We start from the raw sequence: 20,522 nt of genomic DNA, 5'->3' as shown, positions 1-20,522 counted from the left end.
CTGTTCCTTCATTCTTCTGTCTGCTGTTCTCTGTACAGGTCTTGCAATGTACTCCTTTTCGAAACACTTTCATCACAATCACCTTGTCTAGTTTACTCCTAATTAAAATTCTAGGAGATACACATTACTCCACCCTTTCTCACTTATGTCACCTGATTAGGAAGAGGAAACTTCATTGATAACATAATTCACATGTTGTTCCATCATCCAGCAATGCCTGCATTTATTTGCAAACAGAGGGATTTGAGGAAATTTTTTAAAATAAAAGTAAAATGGATATAAAATAAATCAAGCTACACAAACCTTAGGTCAGAATTCATTCTGTATGAGTTGCAGGACAATATGAGTTAAGGACAGGAACCGATCAAACATTTTGGGTCTGATAGGCTTGTGTTCCAACTCATGTTCTCCAAGAACAGTAGATGTATTCAGCCATTTCACATTACAAAGAAGATGATGTGATACTTGCCTCATGGAGCAGCATGCTATATCAGATGCATAATGGTAGTTCAAATACAAAATACAGTTTGCTGAAGGTCCCACTTCAGAACAATACAAAGTTAAAATACCTCTTTTATTACTTTTTTATACTAGTAATGAAAGAATTTTCTTGTAATAAGTGTGTTTTATCAAAAGAATTTAGTTTAAGACTCAGCTAGAATGTCTGCCTAAGTGATGATACCCTAAACTTAAAAATCCAATAATATTTTGGAGTGGGAAAAGTGAACTAGTTCTTACAGAATTCATTTGCTAACTCTGGGAGAAAAATGGATTGATAAGCAATTTGATTGTTTCCATTTTAAACTATCCTTGCTTGACATAACAATTAACAGCATTTAACAAAGCCTTGTTTTAGAAAAGACACATGAATTCTATTTGAGGCTGCAGCAACACAAAGCAGCTATAATGGACACATGTAAAATCCTATAATGTTATAACCAATACAGATTAAAGCAAATATGTGCAGTGAAATATGGTATCATGCCCTCCTTTAGTCCCCTCCCCACAAGAGTACTCAAAAATATATTATTTGTTAAAAGATTCTGCTAATCTTTTAAAACTAAAAATACATCAAGCAGAATCTAATTAGTTACAGCCAACATTACTATTTGGAAATGACTCGGAAAGACATAGCTCATGTATCTAAACCATTAAGTCATTTCCAAACTACGTAAGAAAACTTGCTATCTCTGAGCAATGGAGATAACCAGCTTAAATCATCTTAAAATAATAGGTGTTGCATTTGAGGGTCTGAAAATGGCCTATTTTCAGATCTCCACTTTATATCACAGTCTTGTGCATGAAAGGAAATAGCAGCTACCTCATCCCATTGCAGAGACAGGTCTGCAGTAAGTAGATACTACACAGCTTAGAAGAATTCAGGTGATTCTCTTGTTCATCCACTTATCTCCTGTAGGACCTGAAGTAAATACCAGTGTCTTTGCACCTCAGTTAACCCACGAAAGAGAAAATTAGGTACACAGGTTGCTGAAGGATAAAATCATTGAAGACTGAGACGTTCAGAAATTAGGATCTACTCTTGCTTGCAACAAGTTGGTTTTGAAGACCTGCATGGAAAAGTTTATCCCCATCTTTTTGCAGAATATAGTATTACAAGAATGTGATTGTCCTGGAGTCCTTGGCTATTTCTAGCTGTCATCGTACTTAGGCATAGAAAGAAGAGTAAATTTCTCAACTGCAAATCTATCGAACGAGTGAACACCATTTGTTGCTTGAATTTATACGGCCATGCCCAACTCACACCATGATAAATTTAAATTTTCTATGTGTATGGATATCTGAAAAAGGAGGGTCTATGCGGTGCCCACTGCAGTGGCTTCTACTCCCTACCCCTGTGCATTAGTCTTTAAGCAATCCAGTGCTCGGTACTAAGAGGAATGCTAGGGTTAGCACATTACAAACACGGCAGCCCTTTACAATGATAGGTAACATTGTCAGATGGGAATAGTCTATCACTGATCAGAACACCACATCCTGATTTTACTGCTGAAGGAAAATAAGAATGCATAACCCAAAAAATACATATAAGCCAAACCTCCTGAATTTCAATAGTAATGTTATTAAACTGCAGGAAAAAGTTAATCAAAGGAATTTAATTTCATGCAATGTCAGAAGAAGACATCGTTTTGCAGCAGATGTTTTGGCAAGCAGAATGCAGACCAAACTCTAAGCTCTAATTGTGAGCTTCTCCCTCACAGCGTGAATTTTCCAAACCGAACATCTCAATCTCTAATTGCACCACTCAACCAGCATATGTTCTGCTCAAGCAACTGTGTGAAGTTTGAAATATTGTATATAAGCAGTATTAACTTCTTTTGCTTTCAAGGCACCAAACACCTGGAAATTACTATTCCTTAATTTAATGCTGAAATGTAACTTCAATTACTAAGTGGCCTCCTCTTGATGAAAAGACAATTTGTAAATATCCAGTAGGGAATGATGCCACAGTTTAATAAAAACCACCAATTTCCATCCGTACTTCATTGCTATCTTGTTCTATCACCATACAGAGATACCAACAGGTTTTGAATATTCTGTGTTACTAAGCCACACATGCACTCAGTTGTGCACAGAATCTAGTCACTGTTTCTAGATCTCAGTCCTAAGATTCACAACTTTATTTAGAGAGTCATCCTTTGGACAGCAGGTAGTATAGTCTGTCACAGTTCAACCCCTGTGTCTGATATCTTTCTTTACCCCTGCTCCCTAACCTCCCACATTCATTTACAAACAGTTAGCCAGAGATCCACCAAGACTATGAGCACTTGGAAATCTTATTTTAGCTCTCCAGAGTAAAATAGCAATAATGCAATGATCACAAACTTAGGAAAAGCATGTCTTAACCAGAGATCTATCTTATAACATCACATAATATCTTTCATATACCTTCTCTGCTTCTAATCTCATCCTTTACTTTTTCTGTTTGACTCCTGTATTCCAGCAAGAGCTGAAGGGGGGAAAAAAAAAAAAAAAAGGAAAAAAAAGAATCTATGCACTTGAGGCTAGCTTGTTGATCTGACACAATATATTACTTCTCCCTATAAATCTTGCATTGCTTGAACTGCAACATTCAGCAGCATTTTAGGCTGGACAGAATCCCTCCTGCTTTGTTTCTTCACCACCTACCTCCCTTTCATGGTTTCTTATCTCCTCTGAACACAATAGCCTTAGTCTCTCTGCTTTGCTGTAGGCCTTTAGAATTCACAGAATTATTTAGTTTGAGAAAATGCTTCTGGATGTCATCTGCTCCAGCTCCCTAGTTCTGAATGCAGCACTAACTGGCAGCCTTGTCCAGGCCCTCACACAGGGTTTTGCCCAGTGAAGTTTTGAGTATCTCCTAGGATGGAGAGTCCACAGCTTCCCTGGGAAAACCAGTATGGTGTTTGACCGCACTCACTGTGAAGAAAATTGTTCCTAATATATGGCTGGAATTTCCCGTGTCAGCTGGCTACCTCAGGTATAGCATTTCAAGACAGCACAGTCAGTATAGGATTTATTGGAGATAAGCACCTCTTGCAGATGGTTAATGCCATCCCAGGTAAGTGTCTCAGATGGGATAAGTTGCTTTCTGTGGCTACCCATCTTTCTGCATTGACTCTGGAAGGGGCTGAATGGTTGGTTCCAATAGGACACTTTGCTTTTAGACATCAATTTAGGTCAGATAAATCTCATCCACTCTAACTTACATTTCTGCAAGAAAGGTCATAATATGATTTGGTTATATCCTTCTACACCAGAGGTTTAGGGGCATACTTTGACACATGCTTGAACTGTCAAGCATGTAGAGGTGAGAGAACCAAAAGCCAGACTTTTTTTTTTTTCTTTATATTGCAGTGGCCTCAAGTTAAATATCTCAGATCTTACTAATATATTTAAATAAATTAATCTTCAGCACTGATCCTTTAACCGACATTACCATTACTACAAATAAGTTTATCTGATGACTATAAATTCCTAGCTTAAAGTAAAAAAAATATTGGTAATTTGTTTCAACATTTATTTTCCCCACTCTGTACCAAAACTGTTTTTTCCAAGTAAAAGCCAGAAAAGTCTATGGCAGTCCAATTGCTTGTTGTTTCTACCATTAAGTTTATGGAGGTCTACCACCTTCCCTTTTAAATTATTACATGAATATGAATTTGAGGTCTAATACACAATTGGATTAAGCCATTTGTCTTCATAGATCAAATACACTCATTTGCATTCTTTGTTTGAATCAGTTCTTTAAGATTGATTAGAAGGCCAAATCTGATATATTCAAAATAGTTCCTTTAATTAACTATCTACCTAAGGAAGACCCAGAAGACAGTGATGGCAGTAAAAAATCAGATATGAATACTAAGTTAGGAAAAGCTCAGTAGTTAGAGACATATGGTTCTGAGGAACACACTACAGTATGCTATAGACGTGAAAGGTATATGAAAGGGGGAGAGATATTCAATATCACTAGAAAGACCTGTACATTGCTGCAGTAAATCATCCCAGACAAACTTTTCAACAACCTAAAAATGTTTACTTTTATGCAGTATTTTCATGTGCTTATCTAGAGATGGACCAGTGAGGTAGTCCCAGTACAGGTTAAACAATAACAGTAAGACTTATCTCTAATCATATTTGTTTTTAATTTGGATGGAGCAACAAAAGAAATGCTTTAGGCATTAAAGGCATAATTTTGCCTTAAGCATAGCTGTGATAAGATATTCACATGAAAACAGAAATTAGGTGATGGTATCAACCAGTCATCACTGACAAACCCTGATAACCCAAAACTGATAAAACATTTTGTAGAGTTTGGCGGGGGAAGGGATCAGTGGGTTGTAACTCAAAAGTGCATATGATAGAAGCACAAAAACTTTCATAGGACAGATATCTGTAAACCTTTACCACTTGTAAGACTCTTCAGGCACATTACATTTTCCAAGCTTTCTGTGAATATTAGTCTTGTTTTCAGAACACCAACCAGAGTATGAAAACAGAGCCTGGAGAGCATGAATGCACTATCACTCCCTGTTACAGAAATGGAAAGTAAATCAAAGCACTAAAAGGGAGAAATTACTTTCCCAAAGTCAGAAGAAACTTGACTAGGCCCTGAGAATTGTCATTAGCTAATGGGGATGAGCAATTTGCAGAACTAGTCAAGACCCATTTTGCTGAAGTTACTGATCTCTGCCAACCTGCTTACGTTGTCCATGCCAAAGAGTACAGAAGAATGCTGGACTTGCTCCAAACAAGGGACTCAAGTGAAAATTAAACAAATCACCAAAAGCCACAGACCTGGTCAGTAATCTGTTTGGAATTACAATTTAAGAGGTTACTGCATCACAACTGCGGTCTAAGCATACTGTCTCATGTTGCCATTTAACCATTTGAATGGAAGCTAACCCTACTGATATTTTAGCAGTATTTATTTTATATAATTCTTCATGGAGATTTAAAAGGAAGCTCCAGCTAGCAGTCATTTGAATGAACAGAAGTAAAAGAAGGACTGGTAGTGATTACATTGCAACAAAACAGATGGATGGTAAAGCCAAATTAAAGTTACTCAGAATTGACATCTCTTGTGTAAAATTAATGATGGATAAATGAGATGAAATAAAATAACGCCTAAGGATGTGTTTCAAAAGACTATAATTTCAACTTGAACCTTTGAGGTTCAAACTCATTAGACTAACTTGAACAGATTTTTTGTTCAATGTGCTTCAGTATTACTGGCTTGAGGAAGAAATACGCGAAAGAGGCTACTTCAGACTCAGACAACATGAGGAGAAAAAACTAAAACAATGCAGGGCTAGCTTATCATCTAGAGTTTTGGGCTGGCTACAAACAGCATCCAAATTAATTCCCAAGCTTGCAATGAGACCCACAAGCTCCTGTTACCATACAGAACTTCCCTAAGTTCAAAAACTACCTGAAGGGTGCTATCTGTAAGATTGGCGACTTTTATCCAATAAAATCGCCAATCCCTTTAAGAGTCATCTCTATCAGCTAGAATGTCCTTCTTCAACTCAATTTTGTTAAAGACTCTGGCTTTCTCTTTCATTCTGTACTATGAACAGACAGGAACAACTAACTGAAGTCAACGATTTTTTATACTATTATGTAACAAAAGGTTAGCAAGACAATAATTTCTTAGCATAGTTCGGAAGCCTGGAATAATGCATGCTTATCACCACCTGTAGCCATCTAAAAAAAAAAAAAAAATCTGCTGATTATATAGTCATCTTAAATCCCTGTGTAGGTTGAAGACTTAAACATTGTTAATGATAGCTAAAGACCAAAGCAGATGATTGTTAATCCTCCTCTTCTTTAAGAGAAGGTATACACTAAATAATACAGTATTGCACTATTAAGTGGCTTTTTGTTTTACTGTTTAATCTTGTGTCTTACTGAAAAGCTTAACAAATGTTTAAGATGTTTAATTACTGAACTTGAAATTGTTCTTCACAACCTTTCTTCTGGTGTGTTTTGGTCCACAGAAATGCTGTTTTAAGAAACATAAATAAAATTTTGCAGTGTCTTACTGTGAGTCTAACTAGTATGAAGCAGAGATATTAATCAAATCACAGAAATTAGTAAGTAAGTATGAGAGTCCTAACACATCTTATAGATTGTCTGTTCTGTATTTTGGAGTTTTGAGTTGGTTAGGTTCTGCCTTTTTCTCATTAAACTAGAAGAAAAGAAAGTTTTAATCTTACCAAAATTAACACTTCTTTCTCTTACTTGTTTACAAAGTTAATAATTTCCTTGCATTGGTACAATTTCCACTACCTACAGAATTTTGCTTGTTTGTACTTTCACCTGAGCTGCTCAAGGGACACTAAATTTAGCATCTCACAGAGAAAACTATTTACCCTCCAGGTCAGCATCAATTTATGCACCAAATCTCTTGCCGTATCACAGCAGCTTCTAAAAAAGAAATTGAAGGACTTTGGAAAAAGTTGCAGTGGTTTGTAAAGAAACAGCTAAAGGAAATAATTCTAAATGAAATACAACTTTTCCAATCAACTGACCGTTGGGAAATAAAAGAAAATAAAAACTAATCTTCAGATCCATAGTTCTAGTGCAATTTGGTGTCATTTGAAACAGACATTTCTTCACATTCTAGAAATTAAGCCTGTTTGAAGAGATAGGAGATTTTTTTTTTTTTTTTTATGACGGTACAGAGGAGACATGCATACACCGTATTTGCTAAGGTAGACTTTTAAGTTTATTTATTGCTTTGCTTAATGGAAAAGAGAGGCACTTAAGACCAAAAATACATTCTATTCTCTTTGTGCACAGAAATTTAAGAACAATTCCCGTTCATCAGGGAATCCTTACTGAGAAACAGAGAGTGAACAGCTGTGGAGCTATGACATTTTATAGTATCTGAGGGTTTGTTCTTAAAAAAGGATTTTCTCTGACTTCAGTAGCACAGACTCTTTTTAATTTCGTGCTTGTTTTAGTTCAGTTTGAGACATATTTTCAGTAAGTACCGAGGTAATTTCTCTCTTTTCTTTCAAATTTAGTATAAAAAACGTAATTAGGTTTCAAGCAGATAAAGCTCCCGTAAAATGAAAATAAATAAGATCAATTTAGAGAGAACAAACTTGCTTCAAAAAGTTTCAGGAGATACTAATTTCCTAGGAAAAGTATGTAACTAAAAAGGAAAGGAACTGTTCCTGCCAGGAACAAAGACATAGGGACTCTTTAAGTGGAAACCAGATATTTTAACTTGCTTTGCAATGTTTCCACCATTACTTTTTTATGTGCATGTGTGTGAAGCATATGCATTTTTCAAACACCTGTTCCGAGATATTTCTCTCTTCTTGAGAACCTTCTGCTCTTCCTCCCACCTCTCTTCCAAGCCCAACACCCTATATCCAGTATTTTCCAATGCTTTCACTAGCAGTCTCTCCACTGCCACTTACTTCCTAATGCCAACAATAGCTTTTGCTTCTCCCCAGAGCTGATAGTACTGCTTGGGAGGGCACTGATATAATTAACTCTGGCATCACCCCTGTGATTTATTTTCATCATCTGAGTCCTATCAACACCAATAATGTAATGGGTTGGATCCATTAACAAATCAGTACATTTCAAACACAAAATATGAGTAAGGCGATGAGGATTTCTTCATCCACTTCCAGCCCACACAGGCATAGCACCTTAAAAATTGTCCTTAGACTTCTACTGTTTATAGCAACTCATAGTTCATATACTCACATTTCTTCCTACTACTTAGGTTGCCCAAGGAAATTTTCCTATGTATCTCCCTGCCTGGATATATTAGGCACCGTCTGGAGAAGGGAATGAGGAAACTCAAATTACCTCATTAGTAGTTAAAATAAACAAACTCTCCTGCTGATTCCATCCAGTTCAGCATGTTACTTCATGGAGGGCTATCACATGCCAAGACAACACATTTGGATCAAGAACTTCCTAAAACATACCTCACTGGAGGCATTGTCTGGCAAGTGTTGCTATATGTGTTCTCTACTATTCTGCTCTTCTTTAAGTTGTCAGGGAAAGGTTATAAAAACAGATGATGCTTTGTCCCAGTCCTCGCTTTTGTTACCTTGTTATAATCCCACTGCACCACCCTCAGGTACCATAGCTGCCCTACCTATTGAAACTAAAGATGCATAGGTATATCAGATCAACTGCTTGGCTTTTCTGACAGTGGAGGGCTGATTAGCCCAAGAATAAAAAAAACCCTGATAACTGGCCTATACTATTTTCAGGATCCCAAACCGATATCTTTGTAAGGTGGACATAGTTCCCTGGATTTTTAACAAAGCATGGATGCAATGGACTACAGACAAGGGCTAGTGACGATTGTGCCGGAATAAAGGAAGTAAAGGCTGAAGTTTTACACCTTTTCTGGCTTCTTGACAAATGTCCCAGGAATAACTTAAAGTAATACCAGTCCCCTAAAATTTTCTTCAAATATACCCTTCACAGGATTATTTTGTTCAATTGCAGGAACTCTTGCCATGGCCTCCATTTGTTAGGATCGCACTCTCTGCCGTTCAAACATCCTGGCAACTTCACAGTAGCAAACTACTGAAAGAAACTTCTGCTGGTCAGCTTTCCAGCAGGCTTTACACCACCTCTAATTGTAATTAAAAATGTCTCTTTCCTATAAATCATTTTATTTTTTATCTGCGATTTTTATTCAGTTATAGACTATTCAGCCTTCTGTTGTGAATTGTTAAAACAGCTTTTACATTTCATTCTAAAAATGATTGCTTTTGTTATGTAAGGAAACTACACAATTTATTTAAATTTTTTTTATTCTTTCTGATAAAAAAGAATAAGTGTAATACATCATCTAAAATTTTTACTCGTGACATCACAAAGCATTTGATTCTGGACAAAATATAATGTTTGACAGAAAACCATTGATTTGTATTTGTTTAAATCATAAGAATTTGATACTCATCTATTTTATATAAACCAATGTATTTTAAAAAGAAACACTGATTTCCAGAGAGATACAAGTTTTTGTACTATTTTTTATGAATTATTTTGATTACTAATTTAATCTGTATGGATATTTACACAGTATTACTTTAAGCATTCAGTAGAGCCAAAGGAAAGGTGCCAGGAAAAACAGCAGTTGCATGAGAATCTGGAGTTCTATATCCAATTCTACTGTACAAGTCCAACATATAACCTTTGGGGATTTTCTTCCCTTATCAAAAAAAGTTAGGATAAAATAAATTAGACAGGACATGGACATTACAGAAATATTCCATGAGAGAATGCATTGTACAATGACTCCAGATAAACGAGTTCTTCAGCATGTGCCATTTACCAGCCCAAACTACCGTGACTAAGAAGAGTGGGAAAGAGCGAGCCCCAAATCTTTTCATTATCATAAAGGATAAAAGTAAGTGTGTTTTAGGACAAGCTCTTGAATAACAGCAGCACTGTTACTGCATGCTATGAATAAGCAATTAACGAGGTAATTGTGCTTAGGAATGTATTTACTGTGTGTAAAATTACCTGTCATGCAAACTCATGCTTTTTTTCAGCAGATATCTTTGAAATTCCTAAGAAGAACAAACTGCAGGTTCTACAAAAAAATTCAGTAAATAGCTATTCAGCTACGTTAGCAACACAAACATGCCTAAGGCTAGGAAAGATTCATGCCTTATTTTAAATCTTTCCAAATGTCTGTCTCATCAACAGAAATAATACTGATTTTAGAATTTTATCACTCTTTTTCCTCCTCAGACTACAGTAATCAAATCATTGCTTTAAGTAATTCCTTTTCACTTTAATTGCAGCTTTTTAAAAACAGGTTAATAACCATCCATATTTAAACTGTAGATTTTATGAGTTATACTTATTATGCAACCCATTAAAGTTTTATAGTCTTGGTAGAAAAAATAATCATTGATCTTTTTCATCTGAGTGCTATTAAGACAAAGGGTGTAAACATCAACTGATTAAAACATTATTTAAAATGCTTTACAAAATGCTTTATAAAATTTAGTTTTAAGTAATTCCACTCATCAAGGCTTGACAAATCTGAAGAGTACTTCATTTAATTTCCTTTACAAGAATGTTTTGCATGCAAAGCAAAAGCCTGAGGGACCCTCAGTCCCCAATAAAGGCTGTGCTATTGCCTTTGCCTTGGATACTATGACTTTCCAACAGCAAGTTATCTGTCAGCACACTGTGCAGTGCCCTCCAGCAAATGTGTAAGGCAGGAGGAGATAACTCAGAAAGTCTATTCTTTTGCTATTACTAATCATCATTTAAACAAACAAGCATGTGAGATATTTAGATCCTATTGATTGTTTTAAGAATAAGAAGAAACCACTTAAGTAAATAAAAAAAATACACAGAAAACAAAGCTTGCTGTGTGCCCCTTTTAGGTACGTGGAACCCTTCGTCCAGAGATCATTTCCAGCCTACAACACTGCTCATGAAAATGCCTTCAAGTTTATACTCCCTAACCTACTGTATGGACATTTATCTAATAGTGTAGTCATAAGCTTATACAAATGGCGTTTCTGCCTCAGACCCTTTCAGTTAGTTATGGACATGAGAATTGGTGGAGACTAGTTAGAAGTCCAGTCATTCTCACGTGGCAAAAAGGAGCAGCACAAACATCTGTTCTTCTGCCAAAAGGTGCTGAGGGACTAGAGAGTGATATACTGCCAGAAAAATCCTGAAAAAACTGTGAGCTATCAAACAGATGGTGGAAGTGTACGTGCTATATGCTCAGCCTGCACGAAGAACAACATCGTACCTGCACCCATGAAGTAAATACAATCTGCAGGCAGCAATTGCCAAATGACCACCAACATTGAGACATCTGTAAGAACCTTGAATGAGGCCACAGAGCTGAATGTGAACAGAGATGGTAGCTGGAAAAGGCCAAGCACAGGTGATGGTATTACACACATACTGGATATAAGTCTTCCAGATAAATCAAAACAGATTTACCAAAGGCAGACATCACACTCCAAGAAGTGGACAGTAACCAGGAAACAGGTATGGTCAGACAATTCACATCCACATTACAGTTAGAGATGAATTCAAGGATAGGTATTATAATGTTCAGCAAGGTGAAATGACACAAACTTAGGCTATTTTAAGATAATCTTAACATTTGCTTCCCCAGGAGAACGCACATTCTAGAAACCTGAATTTCTACTGAAAGCAATCACAGAAGGTTGGAGCACCCTTGATACAAACTTAATTTAAATAAAAATAAAACTTTGTAATGGATTTTTTTTTAATGGTATCTACCCATTCGTACCCATGAGCAAACTCCTCTAAGCCCTCAAGACTGCTGTATTCTATGTGGCAAGAGGTAACAGCTCATTGTAAGCATAGGAGACTGCTAATTCCCTAGTTGGAACATAATCCTAAAGCTGTTCAAATAAGTTGTGAGGAATCAGAGAATGGGTTGGTTTGGAAGGGACCTTTAAAGATCATCAAGTCCAATCCCCCTGCCATGGGCAGGGACCCCTTCCACCAGATCAGTTTGCTCAAAGCTCCATCCAACCTGACCTTGAACGCTTTCAATTATGGGGCATCCACAACTTCTCTGGACAACCTATTCCAGGTTCTCACCAACCCCATAATAAAAAATTTCTTTCTTCCGATCTAAACCTACCCTCTTTCATTTTAAAAACATTGCCACTTCTCCTGTCACTACGGGCCCCAGTAAAAAAATATATCTCTATCTTTCTTATAAGCCCCCTTTAAGTATTGAATGGCCACAACAAGATCCTCCCAGAGCCTTCTCTTCTGCAGGCTGAACAACCCCAACTCTCTCAGCCTTTCGTCATAGGAGAGGTATTCCACCCCTCTGATCATTTTCATGGCCCTCCTCTGGACCTGCTCCAACAGGTCCATGTCTTTCTTTTATTGGGGACCCCAGAACCAGACGCCATACTCCAGGTGGTGTCTCATGAGAGCAGAAGGGGAGAACCACCTTCCTCAACCTGTTGGCCATGCTTCTTTTTATGCAGCCCAGGATACAACTGGTTTTCAGGGCTGCAAGTGCACAGTGTCGGTTCACGTCCAATTTTTCATCCACCAGTACCCGCAAGTCCTTTTCTACTGGGCTGCTCCCAATCCATTCATCACCCAGTCTGTACTGATATTGGGGACTGCCCCGATTCAGGTGCAGGACCTTGTGCTTGGCCTTGTTGAACTTCATGAGGTTCACATGGGCCCAATGAAAGCAATTCCAAAAACAGGGCCTGGAGTGCTGCTAAACTGTAAGGTAATGCAAAGAGAAAGATAACAAGGAAACTTTTGTTGATGCCTGGGTTGAAACTTCCAGGACCTACAAGTTGCAAGCACGGGCCAAAACTTTTTAAAGGAGGTTGCAAGAGGATTAAGGCTAGATTTAGTGGGATGCTCCTTAACAATGCATCAAGTCCAAAGAAAATAATAGCAATCATTCTGTAGACAACTGCTAGGGAGCTGAGACACTACTCCCCAGCCGCTCGGCAGTGCAAAGGAAAGTAACAGCCATGCAATCACAGGCAACCATAGGAAGGTTACTTGAGGGTTGCAGAAACAATCATTTATACAAAGTCAGAATATGAGCTGTTCCCTGGCTGTGACATAGAGCATAGACCATATATAAGAACAGGCAGACAGAGTATTCCTGGAGATCTGGATCCACAGTATACTGGCTCAAAACTGGAAAAAGATGAGAGCTTAATTTCACTATGTCTCCTGAGCTGTAAACATTTCCTCTGCATCAGAGAATCAGAGCTTTACTGTTATTTCAAACAGAGCCCAGGGTGTAGATTAAGGATTTAAATGTACAGCAAATAAATCTGGCCAATTCAAATAATTGAATATTTCATACTGATGTTGATTCATTCCTGTTCTGCAAGCACCAAATAAAAACATCTGAATTGCCAGGATTTTCTTGTGTTTGCTCATTCCCTAATCCCTCTTCTTCCCCCGCAGACTTCTTAAATAAGTGTCCTGGCCAGTGATGAAAATGTTATTATAATAAATAATTCCTGAACCCAAACATTATTTTTGCGATCTTCCCTATTTTGAAAAATATTCAGCTAAACAGCAATAGAGATACAGACCATAAAGAAGAGGATAGCTATCTTACAGCTCCACTGCAGTGCTACGGAAAGGAAAAGAGCAAGCCAGACCCTGTTTCTAGACACCTGTAAATGAGCAGCCATGCAAGGAATATCCTCAGAAGCAATAATCCCCTCTGTTTGTCTGACACATTAACAATTTGCTGCAGTATAGTTGTCCACCTGATAAAGGTTCTTCTCATGGAAATAACATTAAAAATCAACACAGACTATATTTTTACTGCCAAGATATTCTATATAGGTGGTAGTCCATTTTGATTCACATGAAACTGGGGCCATTGTGTTGTCCCCTGACTATCCTCTTCTGGAAACAAAGCATTCTGACAGCATGTCATCACTACTGAACTTTAAAGGGTTTTATATGATGAGAAAAAATAGTCTCGTTATGGTCCTCTGCTCAATTAAGTCAGAAAACATAAAATGAAACCATTATGTAAAGACATACAAAAACCCCTGGGTTTATTCTGTAAATTTCAGGCTGCTAATGTTTAGAAAAACTAACATGTATTTCAGTTTCCTCCTCCACTCTTCACTATCAAAAGCTACATCTTGTTCATAACATCCAGAAAATTGGCATATCATTTCTGCAGCACATATCTCTCTCCTAGATAAAAAACTATCCAGGACAACAGCCTAAGGAAAAGTTTTTTGAAATGTCTTCTGGCAGCTTTTTGACAGGTTTTCTTCACATTTCCTGGCATAACCCTTCCCAGAAATACTTGTCAGCAAGCAGGTTTTCTACATTGTCCGTTTCTATCAGTTGACTGGACACAATAGGAGGAGACTGCATTTCCGAAACAACCATGAAGCTACGCTCTGTACGAGCGTAGCTCAGTGGTTATCAGCAGGCCAGGCAGAGCTCAACAGCAAGACCGGAGTGGGGAGAAAAGCAGCTCCCAGTGAAACAAGCCAGCCATAATTGCCCACTACTAATACCTATGAACACAGGCTTCACCTCAATAAAATAGAGAGCGCAGCCTTTGTGCTGCCCTGGAAGCTGCTAGGATGTGGCATAGGCTGGTTTTCAGGAAGCAAGGAGCACTACATTGGCACCCGGTTAACCCAAGCTGCTGCTGGAGCCCTAACCTGTGGGCAATGGCCACTGCTACCTCCTCCTCCTTTTCCATATGGCAAATCTCTACCAGGGGAAGGTGAAACATGAAGCCCTTAATATTGCACCTGGGGCTATTGGCATAGAACAAGCAAACAGGAAAAATCTGGGGACTGAACAAAGATTACTACAGATGGATCATGAGAAAGAGGTGTCTGTAGAGTAATAGTTCATTTTCCATCCACGTTTAGTACAGTTCTGACATTGCCACTGCTCTTCCAAGTCATACGTTTCTAGTCAAAACTGTAATCATGGTTCTTTCCAAAGAATGCTTCTTTGGGAAACTTTCCACTTGCAACAAGGGGAGATCAGGCTTTAATTTGGAGTTAGGATGGAGCTTTTCAAGCAACATCCCTATTTCTGTTTACAAGCATTTAGTCAGATCCTCTACATTGTGGACCTCTTCCACTACAGATTATGCTCATACTACAGTCTGCAAAGCGTGATATAATTTTTTTTGGAAATTTTTCAGAGAGATGGTTACATATCCTTCGAAGAATAAACAAACAAGGAGTGCAATGCATTGTCTGATTTTCCACCTAGTAATGGCAAATGTCCTGGATTTGTAAACTTTAAATTCTGTCTCTCAGGAGGCTGAAATATATAATTCTGAGAGCTTCAGATATAAGCAAAACCTGGTTTCTGATGTATCTGTGCTTTGAGGATGATGGGCTTTGGAGACTATAAAAAAGATCTGAGTTTTTTTCTGTGTGAGGGTTACTTAGGGCTGATGCTGATATCTAGCAAAATGCAGCATTTCTTCTTAGTCCAGGGACTCATATCAATATTTTCCTACAAGTTAATTAACTTCTAGACTTTGATGCTTTGTGAAATTTCTTTGCAACCAGCCACTGGCTCATGAACAGAAACACCCCATACGCACATTCACATGCCCTCACAGACCAGCACATATTCAATACAACTGCTAAAAGCTTTGTGTCTAAGAACTAGTTCTTAGAAGCACACAGATTTAAAGCTTCTCACTCTGCAGATGAAAATGTAGAACTATACCAAATGTTTGCTAAATGATCTCAAACATTTTTCAGAATAGACAATTTATTTTTTCCTATTCCTCTGACAACCTTCAAATCAATTTTAAAAAGCTATGTAAGCATTATTTATAGTTGTAGTTTCTCTCTTTCATAAAATCTAGCCATTTAAATGCCATACGCTTGATTCATCTTTTTATATCAGATAAACTTACAATGAACTTGTGATTCTTGAGGGTGTGCACCAGTGGGGTGTTTTCAGTTTAAACAGCTGTGTTTTTAAAATTTCTTTTTACATATAACTTGAGGGTACCCATTTGCTTCACAATTAAGAGCATAGCACCTACAAATGTTCAGCTAACCATATTGTTAATTGGTATGTTTGCTTTACGCTTTCTTGTATAAATAGAAAATGTTCCTCCTGGAACCAAATGGTTCAAAGTTTCACATGTTATCTTCCTTGCATTTCTCAGGTTGCTCACTTTTTACTTTTCCCTCTCCTCACTGTACAGAGATATTACTGATAAATGTTTGCACACCTCATGTTATCTCTTCTATTCTCTGCTCCAATGAAAGCTTTTGGCTTTGTAGAAATCAGTGCTGAATGTTTTCTTCAGAGGCAGTCAGCAAAAACTGAGCTAGCTTTAGAGCAAAATCATCAGGAACAAAGAAAGTAATCTTACATTTGTAATAAACTGAAATAGAGTGAAAAAACATTATAAAATACAACACCTTACTATTATTATTTGTGATACTTAAGATCAGTATTTGGTTTTGTTAGTTCTTGTGTATATGCCTGAGATTCTCCATTGGTAAGTTACTTTTGCTTTCACCTCTCCTAATATTTCTGTCCAGTTCATCTGAATCCTCAAATTACCTTAAGATTGTCTTTAGATAAAATTAGAAGCATAACTGATAAGTGGGAGCATTCCTCTGTAAACATACAATACAACGTCAGCACTTCTGTCATCTGATTTCTGAGTGGAATTTAACATATCAGCTGTGAATAGTTTATGACCTATCCCATAATGTGGGATTCATCTAACTAAATGTAAATGCAGCTGAGCCAGTCTCTCTTTATAGTCAGCAGAGATGAATGAGAACTTGCAGGGTTCACTTCACCTCATACAAAAGTAGACGTATAGGGTGCTTGCATTGCAACCCACCTTTGTGTATTTTTCTCCACTTAAAAAATTGGAGAAACTGCTCATTTTTCTCCATTATCTTTTGCGAAGAAGCTTAGGCTGATTAGCTCAGATGCCTATGCCTATCACAACCAAGCTCTCAAGTTGAGTTAGGATTGCCACAACCAGAGACCACTTCTTTTCTCTGAAACACAACTAAACTTTTACTCAAGTTTCTCCTTCATCATGCTCTTCTCAAGTGAAGGCTGCTGAGAAGTGGCCAGTAAATGGCCAAAACTCTGGACTTCCTTCTAGCCTCTTGGGAAGTAGCTCGGACATGCTGCCAAACTCATTAGTTCCTATGGAATTGTGTGAGGGTCAAGAGGTCTTTAGAAATCCATTTCCTAAGACACAATCTATGACCCTGACATCTCAATCAAGGGTAAAACTAATTTATTGACAACACAAGAGAGAACGTCCAGTTCAGGTGTCCTTTTACTGACCACCCGCTTGACCTTGGTTTAGCCACAGAACACAAATGCTTCTCCACTGACACTGTGTAGGATTGTCAATGAAGCCAATGAATAGAAAGCATTATCAATAGCTACAATTGTTCATGAGCATGCATATTTACGAAGATCATTTTTTGGTTAAACACTTGTTTTCTGTCTCACAGTCACATACTTAAAGCCTTTGTCAGACGTCCTGTTTGAAGTCTAATATGACATGGGGGTTACCTTCTCCTTAGGCTGATAATGCTCAGCAGCAGCTGATGTGTCCACAAAAGATTCATCAGCTTGGAAAGAATTTCTGGAAATATGCAGAACTTCTCAGCTAGCCTACATGTTTGGAGGATGCCGTTAACCAGCTCTGGCATATGAGCTAAACATAGCAGCGTTCAATAATTTACTGTTCAGAATGAAATTGTGAACACCGAGGATGATGCTGCATGTCAGCACACATGATGAAAAGGCAAAGGTCACGTTGCAAGGCAAAAATGATGAGCAGCAAGGCAGGTGACAGCAGCTCTGATGACAGCATCCTCACACTCAGGACTGACATATTTGGCAAAGGTAGACTTGGCAGATGGCCACACATCACAGGAAGTAGTACTTTGCACGGGAATGAACTTCAGAGTGCTGTTAAAAAGGGCTGCTGGTCTCACTCTTGAAACCTAGGCTCAGTTGGAGACAAGGAGTCTGCAAAGTCCAACTACAGTGCTTACACCAAATGATATACTACTAAGATGATGTTCAGGAATAACAGGGGTTTGATAGGAGTCTATTTTTACTTCCTTACTTCCAAAGGAATGTGAGCACATCTTCCCCCCGCCCCCCAATAATTATAGTATAAAATCAGTCTTTTAAGAAAGAAATAAACTGCAAATTTATGGAACAGCACAAGATTAACAATTATTTATTAAAATCCATCATTAAAATTGTATTTGAATTATGCAGAGTTAAACAATTAGCAAAACAATCTGAAGACTCTGAACTATGGAAAATCCTGAAAAAAACAGAAATTCTAAGAGACAATTTCTAAAAATTCAGCTGGCCTATTGTATTAAATACTGTATTGGTTTTGCTGGCAAGGTTTTGGTAGCGGGGGGGGTTACAGGGGTGGCTTCTGTAAGAAGTTGCTGGAAGTTTCCCCTGTGTTCGAGAGAGAGCCAATACCAGCCGGCTCTAAGATGGACCTGCCGCCGGCCAAGGCCGAGCCAATCAGCGATAGCGGTAACGCCTCTGTGATAACATTTTTAAGAAGGAAAAAAGTTGGGACAGGCAGATTCGGCAGCCGGAGAGAGGAGTGAGAACATGTAAGAGAAACAACTCTGCGGACACCAAGGTCAGTGAAGAAGGAGGGGGAGGAGATGCTCCAGGCGCCGGAGCAGAGATTCCCCTGCGGCCTGTGGTGAAGACCATGGTGAGGCAGGCTGTCCCCCTGCAGTCCATGGAGGTCCACGGTGGAGCAGATATCCACCTGTAGCCCGTGGAGGACCCCACGCCGGAGCAGGTGGGTTTCCCGAAGGAGGCTGTGACCCCGTGGGAACCCTGCGCTGGAGCAGGTTCCTGGCAGGACCTGCGGATCTGTGGAGAGAGGAGCCCACGGAGCAGGTTTTCTGGCAGGACTTGTGACCCTGTGGGGGACCCACGCTGGAGCAGTGTGCTCCTGAAGGACTGCACACCGTGGAAAGGACCCATGCTGGAGCAGTTCGTGAAGAACTGCAGCCCGTGGGAAGGGCCCACGTTGGAGAAGTTCGTGGAGGACTGTCTCCCGTGGGTGGGACCCCACGTTGGAGCAGGGAAGAGTGTGATGAGTCCTCCCCCTGAGGAGGATGAAGCGGCAGAAACAACGTGTGATGAACTGACCGTAAACCCCATCCCCGTCCCCCTGTGCCGCTGGGGGGGGTTGGTAGAGAAGCCGGGAGTGAAGTTGTGCCCGGGAAGAAGGGAGGGGTGGAGGGAAGGTGTTCTGAGATTCAGTTTTTTTTCTCATTACCCTACTCTGGTTGATTTGTAATAAAGCAAGTTAATTTTCCCCAAGTTGAGTCTGTTTTGCCCGTGACGGTAAGTGATGAGTGATATCTCTCCTGTCCTTATCTCGACCCACAAGCTCTTTGTTATATTTTCTCTCCCCTGTCCAGCTGAGGAGGGGGAGTGATAGAATGGCTTTGGTGGGCAGCTGGCAACCAGCCAGGGTCAACCCATCACAAATACAAACAGTGATCACAAGCAAAGCTGGTAAAATACCCCACAACTAAAGCATACTAAACAAGTCTAACAGTTTATCCGTTTCATGATGAGTTATCAGTAACTTAGTTAAAACCAGCACTTTTAAAAACTTTGCTGCATACCTATATACATTTTAAAATCTGAAAAACTTTCTTTGTAATAAAAAGTTTCTTTGTAACAATAATTCCTTGACATATTGTTTCTGAGCATTTTAAGACTTGCAGCTTATAGTTTCTCTGATCTCTACTAATGTTGTGAATTGCTCGAATTTAAGACTGCATAAATAAATATTTTTGACAATTAGTTCATTTTAATTACTTTAAAGCAAAATGAACATCCATAAAAGGTAAATAAATGAACATTTAATTGTGGAAATTTGCTATTGATTACTATAAATTGCTTCTAGAATGGGCATGTTCTTTTACTACTCTTAATTACTGTAATTAAGATTTTTGCATGTTAATTAGAATTGTTTTGGCATGGCAAATTCCAGCCCTCCCAGTGTCTCTCAAAGTAGGTAAGCACACACATTCTTAGGGTTTTTTTCCTATATCTAGTATATGTAAATAAGGAAAAGAACTTCCCAGAGTATGTTCAAATTAAAAAGGGGCATAATTCTATGAAGTCAAAATCAACATAAAACCAATTTAGACTTTTTTTTTCCTTTTAGAGCATTAAATATCTCAGCCAGAAACAGCAAAATTGAAACATTCATGACATATGTCAGTAAAATAATGAAAATACTTAAGGAGGAATAAGTTTTCTATAATCGTGGATAGTATGACTAAGTAAAAAAATTGTTAGAGAGAAATCTAACATTGTTTTAACCTAAGGCATGAGAAGTAACATATCGTAACCTGAAAAAAATACACTGCATTGTTTGCCAGTGAATAGCTCATATACCAGCTAATGCTGTTCTCATTCTTATTCTAATTGCCTTGACAGTTTTATCTTTTGTAGTC

The 20,522-nt window shown here is 38.3% G+C and overlaps 1 protein-coding gene across 3 annotated transcripts in view; it reads right to left on the bottom strand.

Moving 5' to 3' along the window:
• Nucleotides 1-20,522, bottom strand: part of ZNF385D (zinc finger protein 385D) — a 268,932-nt gene that overhangs the window by 125,256 nt on the left and 123,154 nt on the right. The window lies entirely within an intron of this gene.

This window comes from Aquila chrysaetos, chromosome 3, assembly GCF_900496995.4.
Source record: "Aquila chrysaetos chrysaetos chromosome 3, bAquChr1.4, whole genome shotgun sequence".
Taxonomy (NCBI): Eukaryota; Metazoa; Chordata; class Aves; order Accipitriformes; family Accipitridae; genus Aquila; species Aquila chrysaetos.
Note: the sequence above shows the minus strand (reverse complement) of the source record. Positions and strands in the feature narration are given on the sequence as shown.